General features: G+C 41.7%; 1 long non-coding RNA gene and 1 pseudogene across 1 annotated transcript; both read right to left on the bottom strand.

Annotated features, from left to right (window-relative positions):
* Positions 1 to 335: 335 nt before the first annotated feature.
* On the bottom strand, positions 336 to 10,776 carry LOC115834826. Its single transcript, XR_004029820.1, has 2 exons — positions 9,551 to 10,776; positions 336 to 1,476 (listed from the first exon to the last, which is right to left on the bottom strand). It is a non-coding gene; the product is annotated as an uncharacterized LOC115834826 (long non-coding RNA).
* Positions 10,777 to 14,605: 3,829 nt separating this feature from the next.
* LOC100580879 lies at positions 14,606 to 17,022 on the bottom strand (annotated as a pseudogene).
* Between the last annotated feature and the right edge of the window lie 789 nt (positions 17,023 to 17,811).

Here is a 17,811-nt window from a genome sequence, read left to right as displayed (position 1 = left end):
CCTTCCACCTGCACATCCAAACATGGCAATGCTCCCAGCACTCTGCACCCTCAGTAGGTTCCTCCTACTCAGCACGATACCCACTGCAGGGGGCCCCAAGCCCAGCTCTGTCCTCACATCTCCTCCCCAAACTGTAGTAAATTCTTTCATATCCAGTCTCCCTTCCATGCAGATAAAGTGTTGCCAAACCACTGAAAGAAAAATCTTAGACTGCGTGATCTTGGCAAGTTATTTAACCTAGCTGAGCTTTGGTTTCTACATCTGAGAAATGGAGTTAATAAACCAAAATGGGTTTAAGGATTAAATATGTTATGTGAATAAAATGCTTTGCAAACTTTAAAACATAATATAAGTTTAATTATAATTTTCTCCTACCCAGTGCCTTCCCCTTCATGGGAAACATATCTTTCTTTAATCAGTCCTAATGATAATGAATTATGTGGGCTTGAGTAATGTTTGCTCTCATTTGGACTAAAGGAGCCATGCTTCAGATCCCGCACCTGTGTTCCTTGCCGGGCTCCTCCATTAGCTTCTCCGTATTTTACAGCAAACAGTGAAAGCTCTGCAGGGTCCTCTGAATGGCTCACAGTTCGGTGTTCCGCGCTTCAGACAGATCCCACCTCTAAGGTAGCAGGGTCTTTCAAAATGGAGTGCCCTAGTGATGCCTGAAAAATGGAAAGATGTTTGTATGAAGTGAAAAGTCTGAGGAGGAAAGCAGGAGAGCTCACTATGCAGATGGAATCTCCACCTTTCCCAGCGAAACACTAACAGCAAGTGGGTTTGATTCCAAGGCCTCAGCCTCTCCTCCCTTCACCATCTCAATCTCCCATAAGTTCCCATTGTTGTTGATATAACTACTGACCAAATCTTCTTTCCTCCCTCGGGAATAAACAGGCGTTAGTTCATGTGTCAGGGGTGCAGTATGATCAATACCTATCCCCTGGTCCATCTCTCCAGGCATCCCTGCTCGCCTACCCCACATGACCTGGCCCAACTCTCACAGTCTGTTAAGACGGAAGCCCTGTTCAGGCAAATTGAAGTCACCACTGTGATGAGTGGCAGCAGGTCTCTGGTCAGGGCAAACACAAAGAATCTTTGTCTCCACCCCAGTTTATACTGATCACATGAGTCAATAGATTTGCTCCTCAAATCATCCAGTTCACTGGGGGAAAGCAGAAGAGCAGAAGATAGTGACCTAACAGGACTTTTAACATCATGAAGACACAGCGGACAGTTACAGAGGAATTTCTTTTACCTTTTCAGTAAGTTATTTTGGGGTGTAGTGATGACCTGTGAGCAGCCCCCTAATCCTTAACCTTCCAACTGTTGTTGACTTAGGGAGAGGAAAAAGCAAAATAATGATAATAAGAAAGGGCCATGATGTTGGTATTTACCTGGTAGTACCTGGAAGATGGCAAAAAGAGCAGTGAGGAAAACGTGGAGTCTCATTGTTAAAGAGCTGAGGTTCTTGAAGACCTGATGGAAGAAACAAGAAGACAAAGTTAGACGGCTGAGGTTCTTCAGAGGGACTTGCAGTGATGTGAAGATTATACAGAGATCAACATCTCAATTCTCCAAGATCCTGCTCCTCCGTGACAGCAGTGTCCACCTCTCCTGCTCCCTAATTCCCAGGTGACACTTTCCCTGGTTTTCCTCAACACGTGGGTATGACGCTGTCCTCTGACCATGTTGTAGGAGAATGGTGCAAAGGTGATGTAGAGGTCTGTAGGCAAGTAGTGGGTCAAGAGTCAAGCTGTCATAACAATAGAATAAGGAGGGTCCTTCACAGGTGAGGAAAGTAGTTGGAAAAGATTTTGAGGCAAGTTGGCTCGATGTTTCAGACTTCTTAAAAGGATGATTCAGTATGGCAGTTGGTTAGTTACAACCTCCCTGGAGAATCTTCATTAAAGGAAGAAAGAATTGATTCAAAGTTAGTAGAAAGATAAACCCAGGTCAGTCCTAGAATTTGAAAGTTGTAATTCGCTTGTGCTTAAATCTATTATTCTTCTAATTTTAAAAAATAACACATATTACAAAATTCCAAATAATAGAGAAATGTAAAAAAAAAAAAAAATGAAGGTAGAAAACCCCCATACCTTCTCCCTTCAACTATAACCACCATTTACCATTCAAAGCATTTTAATTCATTCCCCTTGCAAATAAATCGTGTAAATATGTGTCTTAAATTTCAAATACAGGATCATACTCCACAGCCAGCTCCATTGCATGTTTTTCATATTTAAATATTATCTCAGAGGTTAATATTTGTTCATATGTATTTGCCTCATATATTTATATGGCTGTGCATATATCTTTAAAAATGTATCTGCCTACTACTTTGTAAAAATTCCTAGAAATGGAATGTCAACAGCTATGCATATTTCAAGTTTTATTTTTATTCCTTTATTTATTTGTTTTTGAGACGGAGTCTCACTCTGTCGCCCAAGGCTGGAGAACAGTGGTGTGATCTCAGCTCACTGCAAGCTCTGCCTCCCAGGTTCAAGCAATTCTCCTGCCTCAGCCTCCGGGTAGGTGGGACTACAGGCACATGCCACCACACTCAGCTAATTTTTGTATTTTTAGTAGAGATGGGGTTTCACTATGTTGGCCAGGCTTATCTCGAACTCCTGACCTCGTGATCCACCCACCTCAGCCTCCCAGAATGCTGGGATTAAAGGTGTGAGCCTCCTCACCTGGCCAATTGCCCACTTTAGAAACTGTTCACCCACTTTTTTCCTCTTACTGCAATATATGGAAGTATCTTTTAACTATGAATATTCTTACCAATACTAATTATTATCAATTGTTTTAATCTTTGTCAATCATATGAGTGAATATAATATTCCTGCTTGTCTCACCGTAACTTGTAAAAATTATTTCTGAGAATAAGCTCTTTTTGAATGTTCATTGGTTATTTTTCTTTCTTGTTACCTATTTTTCTGCTGGGTCACTCATCTGTACTTACTGATTTCTAAAATTGTGCATATTTAACATCCTTTATCATAGGTATTGCAAGAATTGTTTCTGGCTTGCTTTTTATTTTGTGTTTGCTCATCTAGTAGCCAAAATATGAACAGTGATCACTTTTTATGTAGTTCATGTTTGATTTCCCTAAAAGACATTTGTTTTGTGTGTTTTCCTAATTATTTCTGTGTTCCTGTTAGTTTTTCAGCCTTGAGATAAAGGCTGTTCTGAAAAGTCATGGCAGGCTTGTCTTCCCAGCAATGACATAGAAACTGTTTCTTGCTGCATCCAGAAGTATAAATTTCCTGAGCCTGCAGAAATGTCATCACTCGCCATATGCTATCTCATACAAAAGGCCCATGTCTGGGTTCATGTCACATTGTCTTAGAAATCTGAGTCTGTACAGTAAAGAAACAAAATTATGCAGGATTCGAAGGAATTTAAAATGCTAGGCCCATCTTGATGCTGGAGGACAGCCAAACATCCTACAGAGAACACACAGCACATTTTGCACACTCACTGCAGGGCAAACACCAACCTTGCTGCCTATCAAATTCCCAGGCATTCCTAGCTCATCCAGTGGATTCCATTTTCCTCTACTCTCCTGTCTCTCCCTGTGCCAGTACCATGCAATTTTAATGAATGTAGCTTCTACCAGTCTTTATCAGAATTCATGGCTACCGTCCACGATTCACTCTTGCAAAATAACTTTTAAATTACTTTATCAAGTTAAAATAATTTCATTGCTTTTTTAACTGACATGAAACTGAAACTATAGGTTTCGTTTAAGAAAAAACTGATATGTGGACTATTGAGCCTTCTAAGAACAGGATTTTACTTCAAATATTTTTGTCTCATTTTAATATATCTTTTTGGTACTCTTCAAGAAGTTTCTTCATATAGATCTAAAACATTTTGTAACTTAATTGTAAAAATAACTAACAAATAATTATTTTTATTTGAGTCACATTCTTCTTTCATTGTATTTTATAATTGGCTACTGTTTGCTAGAGAAAGCTATTGATTATGTATATTGAATTTATCACTAGCCTACAGGTTGAACTCTTACTGGTTTTGATTTTTTCGTGGTTACTTCTCAACAGTTTTTCAGTCACAAAATCGTATATTTGTAAATAATTAGCCTTTTGACTCCTCATCTAAGTGCCTTGATTAACAATTACTAAAGCCTTCAGGGATCATTTAACACAAACTACTCACTTTACAAATGAAGAAACCATGGGCACATGAGAAATGTCAAAATAGCATTACCCAGTAAGGCTGGTAGATGTCCCTTACGTTTGCAGAACTCTCTCTCAGTTACTACAATGCAAAAATTGCCTCCTTCTCTTCAATTTATTCCACCTTTTCTTTCTTGTCTAATTCTTCCCTTCTCATGTCAAAGACCAACTTCCTTAATATTCAAAAACCAAACAAGATATCTAGTTTTTTTAAAAAACAGATGTTTCAGTTGTTTTTCAATATACATGTGATTTCTTCTGTAAAAGCCTTTGATTTTTCTTCCCGAACTTGATTGAGAGTTTCAACTCATGCGTTAAGCACAAGTTGTAGTTACAGCCCACATGTCCTTGGGGATCAGAAACAAATCTGTCTCTGATGAAGGAATTGAGAGAATTTTAATGACAGCACACACCCAAGAAAAAACAGTGCCTCTGTGGCCCTTGCACTGAGCCTACCCCATGTAGGGGTCAAAATTGGGGTGATTTAGTTCAAGTCATGGTTTCCACTTAACAAGTTAGAGCCAGAGAAAATGTACTTTGGATCTAGGAATATAACCTCCTCTGTGATGGGGTTAGATGATCTCCCAAAGTCACTTCTCAGATCTGGAATCTGTGGACCTACAAGCTTCTAAGAGTTGTGCACATGCCACAGGGAAGAGGCAGTGAGATGTGCGTGAGAATAAAATGTTCTACTTGGTTCAACTACATTCCTGCCTAAGAATGAAGAATTAAAAATAGCTGGTCTGGAACACACAGCCCAGTACAAAATCCTCCCTAATCTGCAAAGTGTCAAGCACTCAGTTACCTCCTTTCCCACCTGTGGACGGCAGCGGGGCTTGCTCAACCTCCTCCTCATTCTTGAATGATTGTTTCTGAATGTGCCACTGATAGCCTGACCATGTTCTGACCACACTGGTGCTAGTGAACCAGAAACACCATTGAGTCAGTAACCTCCAGACAAGCCTCATGCTCCTGGCAGTGGCCCAAGCACAAGCATTAGGTACCCCATTAGCATTTGTAAATGTGTTTTTTTTCTGCAGTGGACTTGGCTACTAAGCAAAAGTTTTAGGAAAGGGAGCCTACTAACATGCTGGAGTGCTTAGTGGAGTCACTGCTTCCCAGGAAGGTCATGAGGAAGCTACTTTACCACCAAGAACTAAGCGGGCACTCAGATGTACCAGCAACGTGAAGGGTGTCAAACAACCAAAGCTCTGTCTCTGGACAAGAGGTTACACAAGCGATGGGAAGGCGTCAAACAACCAAAGCACTACCTCTGTGCGAAACTTTAGACAATGGCTGGGCCAGCTCTTCACACTGCAAGTGGGAAGGCTGAGACTGAGAGCTAGAGGACATGGAAAAGATGAGAAGAATGGGAAAGGAACTTTCCACAAAATTGTGGAACTTCATTAGGGTTAAGATGGTAAATAAATGGAGAATGCAAGATCTCTGAGTGGAGAAGTAAGTGAAAAGGAAAGAGTATAAAATTCTAGAAAAAAATATAATAATAAGGAACAACTCATGCTTAAAATATGTGTGGGGGAGACAGACCTTGAAACAAAGTGTTTAAATATAACCGGACCCAGGTTTTAACCACTGAATGGGCAGTGGAGTAAAAGAGCGTTGTAGAGCAATGTAATTAATTCTTCTGAGAAGAGGCGAGGAGTTTTGGTACCTTCAGTGCTTAGGAGAGTGCCTAGAGAGTACTTTATAAAAATGCATTTGGAATAGATGGATAAAAAAGTTTTTGTTTGGAAACCACAAAAATCATTGAGGATCTTATATTGAAATGTTCATTTTAAAAAATACCCCAGTATTTTCTTTTGTCACATTTTTATTTTTAGTGTGGCTCTAGTGACACTACTTGCCTATGAATTTTGGGGCAAGTTGCTTCTTATTCCTGGAGCTTAACTTCCTCATCTGGAAAATAACAACCCTGGATTAGATGATCTCTAAGATCCTTTCAACTCTGAGATGCTAAGCATTTAAGCCCAGTACTTACTCCTGGGGACACTAAGCACCGATGAATGAGTTCTCAGCAGAAAGCTACCTTCAATAGTAAATAAAAGCCAAATTATCTACTTCCTAAAGCAATTTTCTTTTTTATCCCTCCTGCTAATAACAGGAAGTAAACTATTCAAAATGTAGAATTATCTGCCTTAAGTTGGGGTGGACACCAATCTAACATCCTGACCAGGAAAATAATTTAAAAGAAGGGTAGTGAGATTTTCCTAAATGTGTTTTAAAATGGTAGCTGTAGTACAAAAGTTAAATAGTGAGGAATAAGCAGAATAAATAGACATATTAGTTACAATGAGAAAAAAGAAATATATGTATGTGAGAGTTTAGCATTTTAAACAATGGAGAAATTTTGGATATTTTAATCAGTAGTATAACAAAACCAAGCATTTGGCAGACAAAAACGAAACTTGATTCCTAACTTACTCCTTGCATCAAAAGACACTAATAATTGCACAAGTTTAAATGTAAAAATAACTTGTCAATTAAAATATCATTATAATCTTGATATAGGGCAGATAAGAATGTCAAATATCCACAAAAGACTGATGACTTAGACAACGTAAAACTTTGCATATTTCTTTATAAAACACACACACGCACAAATTAGGATTGCCAATGAAACTGAGAAAAGGAAATTTGCAATTTATAGATCAGAAAGAGGTTGATGTCTCTTGTTCTTATATCAGTAGGAAATTACAAATCCATAAGAAAAAGAGGAAGATGACAAAAGTAGAGAAATGCATAGACACAGCAGACATAATAGGCTCACGTGCAAATTGCACACTGCTGCCCATCTCTTTCTCTCCTTTCCCTGACTTGCTTGAGAAAGCAAAACAGACTGCTCTGAAAAACTGTCTGGTGGCCAGGCACGGTGGCTTATGCCTGTGATCCCAGCACTTTGGGAGGCCGAGGTGGGTGGATTGCCTGAGCTCAGGAGTTCACAACCAGCCTGGGCAACATGATGAAACCCCATCCGTACTAAAATACAAAAAATTAGCCCGGTGTGGCAGCGTGCGCCTGTAGTCCCAGCTACTCCAGAGGCTGAGGCAGGAGAATTGCTTGAACCCGGGAGGCGGAGGTTACAGTGAGTCGAGATCATGCCCCTGCACTTCTGCCTGGGCGACAGAGCGAGACTCCATCTCAAAAGAAAAAAAAAAAACTTTCTGGTGTGAAGCAGCCAGATTATCATTACATGTTTTAGAAATACATAAAAACATGAATAAATGACAAAGCCAACCAATCATCTTCAAGGTACTTTCTCACAGTTTAGGTCGGTCCATGAAAATGCCTGGCACAGGCTTTCCCTGAAAGCCTTCCAGCATGAACATGGTCCAGAGAGCTCAGATTTCTAGTTGCTGTCAGATCTCAGGCAAGTCACCTCAGCTCTCTGAACTCGTTTCCTACTCTGTACAAGGAGAAAAATGTCTGTTACTGGTGTTTTTCAGTGATTACAGGAAATAAGAGATGATCATGCTTTATAACATCTCCAGGTATTTCATGTGGAATATGGTGCAGGTGACTGGAAAGGCATAGAAGAAGAGCAAGCTGGGAAATGCTTGTGCCAGCTCAGCCTACAGAGGCCTAAAAATGGCATTAACAATAATTTTAAGATGTGTATTAATCTTCTCAAGTCAGATTTTCAATAACAGTTTTAAGGAGGTGTTCATCTGTTCTCCTTGAGGCAGATGAAGTGTATAAGCCTGATTATGAGGAAAGAAATAGAAAAAAAATGCAGAACAGATGTAGGAGTTGAAAAAGATAAACATTACGAGACCATTTAAAAATATATAGCACTGTGTATCAATAGAACAATCACGTAAAATTATAAAGAATTATTTGTGCAAGAAAAAGTTGAATTCAGTTGTAATGGCATCTGTTTAAGAAGAAATTGAAATAAAATTATTAATCCATCAAGTTTTCCATAAAGAACATTTCAAATAAATCTTTGAAATTAAATTCTTAGACCTTTATCTATCCAAAAAGCTCCGATATCCTGAATGATTTATTTCCTAAGGTTTTTAGAGAGTCAAGGTATTAACGTAAATACCAAATAAAACCAGAGATGATGCATTCTTTTTCTATTGCATCGTTCTTTTTTTTTATATGGAGTCTCACTCTGTCACCAGGCTGGTGTGCAGTGGTGCGATCTTGGCTCACTGCAACTTCTGCCTCCTGGGTTCAAGTGATTCTCCTGCCTCAGTTTCCCAGGTAGCTGGGACTACAAGTGCCCACCACCATGCCCAGCTAATTTTTGTATTTTTAGTAGAGACAGTGTTTCACCATGTTGGCCACGATGGTCTCGATCTCTTGACCTCATGATCCACCTGCCTTGGCCTCCCAAAGTACTGGGATTACAGGCATGAGTCACCACGCCCAGCCAGCATCATTCTTAATGTAACCACAAACTATGGCATTTTATTCATAATAAAGATGTACTAAAGTTATGTGAACTTCATGAGCTCCTCCAACCCCAAGTCAAAATCTTAGAATCCATGCTAGGCTTTTACTCACATCTCTTCCTTCCACTACTGATGGTCACATCATGAAGTGACAAAGTAAGCCGTTATTTATACAATATAGAATATTAGCACTTACATCTGCCACAGACAGCTCACCACCATTATACATCTGCAGTGAGTCCTGCCCTTAGGTGTTAGATCTAAACAAGACTAAGACAGGAACTAGCTCAGCCTTCTGCCTAGGCAGCCATGAGCAGGTGGTGTGCACATGAACACTGGACTCAAACTGAAAAGAGCTCAGAGGCCATTCAAAATGACACACTGCTTGGCTGCCACGTGTATGCCAAGAACAGAGCTAAGAACTTCAACGCCGTTAAACTTTTTATTCCTCAGACAATCCTGTGAGGTAGGTGCTATTGTTATATAATAACTGTTACCCTTATCCCTCTTTAGAAAATGTGGAAACAGAGGCACAAAGTTATGCAACTTCCTCAGTATCTCAGAGTCAGCACATGGCAGAGCTGGGATCTACCGTAATTCTTCACCACATCCCTCCCGAGGCTCTCTTCCTAGGAACTGCATGCTGCCAGGTCAGCCCACTTTTCTGAGTCTCTGAGACTCAGGAAGCTTGCATGGGTTAACCCCTGAGGTCTTTTAAATTCTTCGTGAGTAAGTTGACACCCTGCTCCGGCAACTTCCCTCAGAGGCCTAGGGAGGAGCTCAGATCCAGAGTGGGACTTGAGTTGGCAAGAAATCATGGGGCACCAGGGAGTAGCTCCTGGCTGTTTAGCTGTCCCTCTCTGACCACCTCCACCCAGTTTGTATAACAGCGAAACAGTCTTCTAATCCATTCAGGGACAGGACACTTACCTCACTGCTGTATCCTTGCTCAAAGACAAAAGGAGGCTGTTACACAAAGAGACAGACTGGAAAAACCGGAAAAATAGCCTCCTCTCTGCCTTCCAGTAAGTCTATTTCCAGGATCTAACTTAGCCTCACCCGGAAGGGTTAATTTGCAAAGGATTCTAGGAATTAGAGTCCTGCCATTGGCTTCCCAAGGAGAGACTTTGCTAGGGACAGTGCAGAGTAATGCAGCGATCGCCCCCCTGCGATGTGGCTCGTAATATCCAGCGGGGGAGAGGGGGGCGATAGTATTCCCCGCATCGCGGGGGGCGCCCTCGCCCCACTGCGATGTGGCTCGTAATATCCAGGCAGGGAGAAGGGAGCGATATTACTCCCCCATTTTTCCTACGATATTTTCTCTGCTGCCACCCTTGGTTCACAACCTGGGACATTGTTTTCCATATTCTAGCAAGATGCCACTACTAAAGTCACAGGGGATAGACACCCTGCGATATTATTCATCATATGGTAGGGGAATGTTAATCCTGTTGTCACAGGACTCTACACGCTGTGATGTTATTCCAAATATCCTAGCTCTTCATTAATAATAATGTCACAATGCGTGTACACCTTGTGGTGTTATTGTTGTTCTCCTAAGAGGAGGTTACTTTTATTGTCACACGGGGTAGGTTCCCTTTGATAGTATTCATAACCTCCTAGAGGGATATCACTGCTTGTGTCATAGGGTTTGTACACCTTGTCAAATTACTCATATTATCCTTGTAAGATGTCACTCCTCATGTCACAGAGGTGTACACTCTGTGATAGTATCAACATGTTCTAGGGAAATGTTACTTTTCATGTCACAGAGTGTGTACACCTAGTGAAATTCTTCATTATAATTTTGTGGGATGTTGCCCCTAATGTCACACGGGGTGTACACACAGTGATGTTACGTGCAATATTCTACAGAAATGTTACCCGTAATTCACAGGTCCTGTACACCCTTTCATATTCTTCGTAATAGCCTAGGAAAACATGACTGCTAATGTCACAGGGCGTGTAGACCCTGTTATAAAATTCATAATATCCTAGCGGGAGTTCACTACTAATTTCACAATGTGTGTACACCCTTTGATATTATTCGTATTTCCTGAAAAGATGTCACTACTGATGTCCCAGTGCAGGTGCATTCTCTGATATTATTCGTTATATCCTTGGGGGATGTTACTTCTTTTTTTTTTTTTTCATATTAACCTTTTTATTTCTTTTTTTTTTGAGACAGAGTGTGGCTCTGTCGCCCAGGCTGGAGTGCAGTGGCACCATCTCGGCTCACTGCAAGCTCCGCCTCCCGGATTCACGCCGTTCTCCTGCCTCAGCCTCCCGAGTAGCTGGGACTACAGACGCCTGCCACCACGCCCTGCTAATTTTTTTGTATTTTTAGTAGAGACAGGGTTTCACTATGTTGGCCAGGATGGTCTCGAACTCCTGACCTCGTGATCCGCCCACCTCGGCCTCCCAAAGTGCTAGGATTACAGGCTTGAGCCACCGCGCCCGGCCTTTTATTTCTTTTTTTTGTCTTTTTTTATTAATTTTTTTTTGCACACAAAACAATAAACATTTTCTAAAAATACATACACACAAAAAGATGCATATCAAACATATTAGGAAGGTTGCACATGGGAAGATGGGGAATAGAAATGGGGGGTGGGAATTAAAGAAAACAAATGAGAGAGGGACTTTGTATGGATCAATGATAATAACTCAATCCTCTATTTGACAAAGAAGAAGAAGGAAGAGGAAGAAAAAGCAAGTGGGATAAAGGATCAGAAAGGGAGGAAAATAGAAAAAATTAGAGTATGACTTCAGGGTAGACCTGTTTTGTTGTCGCTGGGTTGGTTGGCTGGTTGGTTTGTCTGTTGTATTTTTCATATGTTTTGCCATGTTGGCCAGGCTGGTGTCGAACTCCTAGCCTCAAGTGATCAACCCACCTCGGCCTCCCAGAGTGCTGGGACTACAGGCGTGAGTCACCACGTCCTGCCCCCACATTGCGTCTGGCCTCCGTGGTAGACCTCCCAGACGGGGCAGCCGGGCAGAGGCGCTCCTCACATCCCAGACGATGGGCGGCCGGGCAGAGGTGCTCCTCATTTCCCAGACGGGGGCGATGTTACTTCTAATGTCACATGGGGTGTACTCCCTGTGTTCTATTTTGTAATATCCTAGGGCAATTTTACTTTTAATGACACACAGCGTATACACATTGTGATATTATTTGTGATATTCTAGAAAGATGTTATTCCTAATGTCACAGGGGTCTACACCCTTTGATAGTATTCATAATTTCCCAGGGTTCTATACTCCTATTGGCACAGAGGATAACAACCTGTGACATTCTTCATCATCTTCTAGCTAGATGATACTCCTAATGTCACAGGGGGTGTACACCCCGTGATATTATTCTTACTATTCTAGGAGGAAGTTACTCTTAATGTCACAGGTGTGCTCCTTCTGTGATATTATTGAAAATATGCTAGCAGGATATTACAACTAATGTCACAATGCCTTTACACCTTGTGATATTATTAGTAATATTCAGAGGGAATGTTACTCCTAATGTTACAGGGGTGTACACCCTTCGATATTATTTGTAATCTTATAGAGAGATATTACTTTAAATATCACAGTGGTTGTACAAAGAGGTGGTACACCCACTGGGATATTATTTGTAATATATTCAAGAGATATCAGTCCTAATATCACAGTGGGTGTACCCCATGTGTGTACACCCAGTGATATTATTTGTAATATCCATGGTAAACATCACTTCTAGTAACCCACAGAGGGTACACCCTGGGATAGTTTTCATAATATCATAGGGCGATATTGCTGCTAATAACATAGTGGGTGTACACCATGTGTCTACACTCTGTGATATTACAGCTTATATCCTAGGGAGATATTCCTTCTAATATCCAAGTGAGTTTACACCCTATGATATCATTCATAATATCCTAGAAAGATGTTGCTGCTAATATCACAGAGGATGTGCCCCAGTGACATTATTCATGATATCCCAGGGAGATGTTACTCCTAATGTCACAGGGAGTGTTCACACTGTGATAATATTCGTAATATCCTAAATGGATGTTACTGCTAATGTCACCACACGTGTACATCCTCTATATTTGTTCGTTATATCCTCGGGTGAGGTTACTCCTACTGTCACACGGGGTGCACTCCCTGTGATATTATTCATAATATCCTAGGTGGATGTTACTCCTTAAGTCACAGGGGCTGTGCATTTCGTGATATTATTCACAGTATCCTAGAAAGATGTTACTCCTCAGGTCACAGGGGATGTACACCCTGTGATATTATTCATACTACCCTCGGGGACGTTAATCCAAATGTCCCAGAAGGTGTACACTCTGTGATATTCCTCGTAATGTGTCAGGGAAATGTACTCCTAACATCACAGGGCCTGTGCACACATGGTGCACAGGCCCTGTGATGTTATTTGTAATGTTCTCGAGAGATGTTAACCCTAATATTCCATATGCTGCTAACCGTGTGTGAACACCTTTGTGGTATTCTTCCTAACATACTAGAAGGATGTAACTCCTAATATCACATGGGGTATATGCCATATGTGTACACATTCTGTGATATTATTCATAACATCGTAGGGAGATGCTACTCCTAATTTTACAAGGTGCATACATTATGTGTGTACTCTCCCTCTGATGTTATTCATAATATTCTAGGGGGATGTTACTCCTAATGTCACAGGGATGTACACCCTGTGATGTTATTCATAGTGTACCAGAGGGATATTGGTACTAATGTTACAATGTGTGTACACCTTCTGATATTATTCGCAATATCCTAATGTCACGGGGGTGTGTTCCATGTGATATTCTTCCTAACATGCTAGATGGATATTGCTCCTCACGTCACAGGGTGGGTACACCTTGTCACATCATTGATAATATCCTAAAACTACGTTATCCCTCAGGTCACAGGCGGTGTTCACCCTGTGACATTATTCATCATAGTTTTGTGGGATGTTACTCCTAAAGTCACACGGGGTGTACCCAGAATCCACACAGTCATATGAGTTGTAAGCTTCTATAGACATGTTACTCGTCAATCACAGGGGCTGTACCTCCTGTGATATTATTCATAATATCCTAGGGGAATGTTGCTACTATTGACACGGGAGTGTACACCCTGTGATATGACTCGTCATATCCTAGCGGGATGTTACTACTAATGTCACAAAATGTGTACACCCAGTGATATTATTTGTAATATCCTAAAGAGATGTGACTACTAAGGTCACAATGCATGTACACCCTCTGATATTATTCAGTATATCCTCGGGGGATGTTACTCCTAATGTCACACCGGGTGTACTCCCTGTCATATTGTTCGTCATATCCAAGGGGGATGTCATTTTTAATGTCACTGGGGGTGTATATCATGCATATTCTACGCTTGTGATACTATTCCTAATATCCTAGGGGCATGCTCATCCTAATGTCACATGGGGTGTACACCATGTGTGTACACCCTGCCGTGATATTATTCATAATATCCTAGGGGAATGTTACTCCTGATGACACAGGCGGTGTATACCATGTGTGTACACCGCCTGTGTTATTCATAATATCCTAGGGGGATGTTTCTTTTAATGTCACAAAGAGTGTACAAAATGTCACAGAAGGTGTACACCTTGTGACGTTATCTGTAATACTCTAGAAGGATGTTACTCCTAATAGGTCACAGGGGTGTACACCCTTTGATATTATTTGTCATCTCATAGAGAGATATGACTTCAAAGGTCACAGTAGATGTACACACATAGTGTACACCCCGTGATATGATTCATAATATCCTGGGGAGATACAACTCCTGATATCACAGTGCATGTACCCCGTGTGTGTACACCCTTGATATTAGTGGTAATATCCAGGGTAACTATTACTTGTATCACACAGTGTGCCCACCCTGTGATATTTTTCATTATACTTTAGGGAGATATTGCTTCTAATATCACAGTGCGTGTACCCCATGTGTGTATACTCTGTGACAGTGTATTTTATATCCTAGGGAGGTATTACTCCTAATGTCACAGTGGGTGTTTACCCTGTAATATCATTCTTATTTGACCTTACTGCCTTTTTAAGCCCACAGTACAGAAGGAATGGAACAGATAAGAAGATACTGAGATTAGACTGTGCTGCTGTGCGGCTGCCGCAGGACACTTTTAGTAGCCCTGTTTCTCAGGCTGTAGATGAAGGGGTTCAGCATGGGGGTGACAACCGTGTACATCACTGAGGCCACTGCACCCTTTCTCAGGGAAGATGACACATCTGAACGGAGGTACTCCCAAATGCCTGTTCCATAAAATAAGCAAACAACTACAGGTGAGACCCACAGGTGGAGAAGGCTTTATACCTCCCACCTGATGATGAAACCCTCAGAGTGGAGGAAACAATTTTAGAGTTAGAGAAAAGGGTCCCCGAGATGGGAAGGAAGCCAAATATGGCAGCAGGAAAATACATGATGATGTTATTGGTGAAGGTGCCACAACATGCAAGATGGGGGAGTTGAGAAGGATCACAGAGGAAATTAGGAATTTCCACATCCTTGAAGGAGGTCATTAGCAAGGCAATCAAGTTGTGCAGCTGGGCGTCTAAAAGACTGAGAGAAAAAAAAAGACAACTAGAAAGCCACGGAAACACGGGTTCATGATGGCTGAATGATATAGAGGGTGACAGATGGCTACAAACCGGTCATAGGCCATCACACTCAGGAGCATGTCTCTCTTCCATGCCTCCAAAAATGGCAGAGAGAGACATCTGAGTCAGGCGGCCTGCCTAGGAGATGACTTTGCTGTGAGATTGGATGTCCACAATAATCTTGGGGACCGTGGTGGTGGTGAAACCGATGTCAGGCAAGGACAGGTTGGAGAGGAAGAAGTACATGGGGGTGTGGAGGTGGGAGTCAGGGCTGATGGCCAGGATGACAAGTGGGTTCCCCAGCCCCGTGACCAGGCACATGGACAGGAACAGCCCAGCGAGGATTGGCTGCAGTTCTGGATCCCCTGAGGTTCTAGGAGGAGGAATATAGAGACATCTGTTAGATTCTGTGAGTCTGCAGAGATTGGACACCTTTTGCCTAGAAAAGAGGGTTGAAAAATCAGAAACAAGGAAACCAACACCCAGCATTGTGTCTGCATTTTGGATGGAAGCAACTCACAAGTAATATTTTCAGATTTCAGAGCAATCCACACTCAGCAATATTTTGCAGTTCTGACAAACTCAATTGTTTTCTAATGCTTTCATCATTGATTTCTGTGTTATTCACTTCTTGCTGTACACACCTGCCTTAAAGACACTAGATTCAAGAATGTTCCAAGAAAAAGATCATCACATATAGCAAATTCGTAATTGCTAGGAAATACAGCCTATCTTTTCCGAAGGAAACTCTGTAAGAAAACTATTCTCTTCATTTTAAGAAAAAGGTTATCGTAATTAAAGGAAATTAAGAACTCAGATATTTTATTTGATTTGAATAGACTGATAAAAAATCCCTTGATTTAGAACATTTATAAACGCTATGTAACAGCTGCCAAGACCCTTGTGGCGCACAGGCAGGCCCTCATAAGACAATGAGTAGTGAAAATTCCAGCCTTCTTGGTGGGTTCTCAGCACCCCGTCGTGAGCCACACCCTGCCCCAGGGAACTCACGGTCACCCTGCTGCTACCCCTAGGCCAGTGCCCCTTCTTAAATGCCCCAGGCTGGCACCCCTATACTTAGATCTCTTCAGCCTCCTCATGAAAACCTTCTTGTCCATCACCCCAGCATTCCGCGGACTGTGCTAAATAAGCAGCTGACCACATGTCAAATCAATTTTCAGAGTTTGCCTTTGGTTTAATATTCATGGATTATCCAAAAGATCTTGTCACTATAGCTAGATGAAAAAAATGACAAGGCTCATGAGAAGCACAGCCACAAGATGGAAGATACGTGGGTCCCAGGTTCATGAGGAGAGGAGCTGCCTGCTCCACAGACTGTCACATGAGTGGGAATGAAACTTTTGCTGCGTTTAAACCATTACCTTTCTTCACTCTGTCACATGGTCTATCTCTGCTAAACAGAACTTGACCTCCGCCAGACCGTTTACATCAAGACCTGTATGTGCAGTGCAGTGGCCTGAGCCTCCAATCCATGCCCCACCTATCCAACCCGCCTTACCATATTCTTATTGTGAGGAATGGTGTTCTGGGGACAGAAGCTCAGTGCATAGAATTGACTAAGGCCAGATCCTTCAGGCACTTTGCACTTTGAAGTCTACCAGTCCTAGCACATTCCAAGTACAAAGAAGACACTTCAGCAGTACAACCTGCCCTACACTGAATTCAATTCCTTCTTCAAAAACCTAGGCCCGGCCAGGCGTGGTGGCTCACACCTGTAATCCCAACACTTTGGGAGGCTGAAGCAGGTGGATCACCTGAGGTCAGGAGTTCGAGACCAGCCTGACCAACATGGTGAAATTCCATCTCTACTAAAAATGCAATAAATTAGTTGGGTGTGGTGGCATGCTCCTTTAATCCCAGCTACTCTGGAGGCTGCGGTGGGGGAATTGCTTGAATCCTGGAGGTGGAGGCTGCAGTGAGCTGAGATCATGCTACTGCACTCCAGCCAGGGAAACAGAGCAAAACCCCATCTCAAAAAAAACAAAAAAAAAACAAAGCAAAAAGCAAAGAAACCTAGGCCCACATCCAGACAATGGAATGTTATTTAGCACTAAAATGAAATGAGCTATCAAACCACAAAAAGACATGGAGAAACCTTAAATGCATATTCCTAAGTGAAAGAAGCCCATCTGGAAAGGCCGTGTACTATATGATTCCAACTAGATGACATTCTGGATAAAGCAAAACTATGGAGACAGCAAAAATATCCATGGTTGCCAGAGATCAGGAAAAAGGAGGAATGAATTGGTGAAACACAGAGGATTTTTAGGGCAGTGAAACTACTCTGCATGATACTACAATGGTGGATCCACGTCATTGTCCATATGTCCAAACCCATGCAATGTACAACACCAAGAGTGAGCCCTCATGTAAACTATGGACTCTGGGTGATAGTGATGTGTCAATGTAGGTTTATTGATTATGACAAATATCCCACTCAGGTTTGATATTGCTAGTAGGGAAGCTGCATGTGTGTGTGTGTGGCAGGTGGGAGTAGAGGTTGATGAAAACTCTGCACTTTCT

Source organism: Nomascus leucogenys, chromosome 4, assembly GCF_006542625.1.
Source record: "Nomascus leucogenys isolate Asia chromosome 4, Asia_NLE_v1, whole genome shotgun sequence".
NCBI lineage: Eukaryota > Metazoa > Chordata > Mammalia > Primates > Hylobatidae > Nomascus > Nomascus leucogenys.
The sequence above is the reverse complement of the archived record's forward strand: the minus strand, read 5'-3'. Positions and strand labels throughout refer to the sequence as shown.